Below are 1321 nucleotides of genomic sequence, written 5' to 3' on the forward strand. Positions count from 1 at the left end.
CCTCTCTGCTCTCACCCCTGCCCCTCCTTACCTCTCTGCTCTCACCCCTGCCCCTCCTTACCTCTCTGCTCTCACCCCTGCCCCTCCTTACCTCTTCCCACCTGCTCACCTCTTGCGTGGAACCTGGGGAAAGCTCTTTAGGGCAGGGCAGACTCTTGCTTTGATTCTGTGATTCTCTGAAATCTTTATTTCCTCCTCTCTGTTTTCTGCACGGGTCTTTGGAAACCAAAGCCAGGAAGACTTCTTGCCTCTCTGCATCAGGCCGGCCCAGCAGACTGGAGAGGAGACTTGTAGGGAAAAGCATGCTGTCCCCAGAAACACCCAGGAACTTTAACACACCAAAGCGTTACCTCTTCTATACACATCACAAAGGTACCGTGAGACCTTTGCTCAGTAAACTCTGCCCCTCACTTCCATAGTGACCCCATTTGGCTCCAGAGTAATTAATTCTCTGGAATTAATTTAACTGTGGTAAATAAAGTGTACTGTCTTTCATGTGAGGGGTATTGATTGTCTGACAACAGAGTGGAAGAAATATGGAGAAAATTCTCTCTCCTCAATGCAGGGCCTATTTCTAGGGTATCCTGATCCTCCCCAAGGGGTCTTCTGGATGGGTCCGTGGAGCAGCCTGGTGGCTGCATTCGAGCCCCAGGGGGAAACCTCAAGCTAAGTTATAAACTCCTTCTGCAACAAGTGAGGGGAGGTGGTGGGAACTCAGTTTCCATCTGAAAGACGGCCACAGACCTGCTGCAAAGATCAAAACAGGTATTTGCCAATGTTTCCTCAAGAAATGGGACACTTCCCTTTGTAAAGTTTTTCTATGGCCAAAGCTTCCTAGGCTGATGTCCTCCTTAAAGGAGAGAACAAACTTTGGAAAATAAGATAATGAAAAATGCAATCTCATTTTATGGAGGACCATTAAGGCACGAGTGTATTCAGAGTGTGGTTCTTGTGCACGTGTGTGTGAGTGTGTGTGTGTGTGTGTGTGTGTGAGACCTATCTGAAGTGATGCTGGCACATGGGAGCTTGATTTGAGAAGACCGAATAAGATGATGAAGGTCCTGAAGTTATACACCAGCAGGCAAATAAGCTGGAGAGGTTCCAGCTGGGTGAGAGGCGTCAGAGGAGAGAAATGTCGGCCCTCCTTGGAAGGGTTTCATACGGAAGAGGTAGAAGGCTTCAAGTCAGAGCATGTGATTCTTCTTGATAGAAATGGTTTTAAGGAAGAGGAATTACCAAGGAGCAAAACTTTCTTAGTCTTGAAGCTATTAGACAACCCTACCCCACCAAAGATAAGTGTGAAGTGTCTGAAGTGAGCCGT

This window comes from Otolemur garnettii, unplaced genomic scaffold (genome assembly GCF_000181295.1).
Source record: "Otolemur garnettii isolate 467f Iridium unplaced genomic scaffold, OtoGar3 scaffold00019, whole genome shotgun sequence".
In the NCBI taxonomy this organism is placed as follows: Eukaryota; Metazoa; Chordata; class Mammalia; order Primates; family Galagidae; genus Otolemur; species Otolemur garnettii.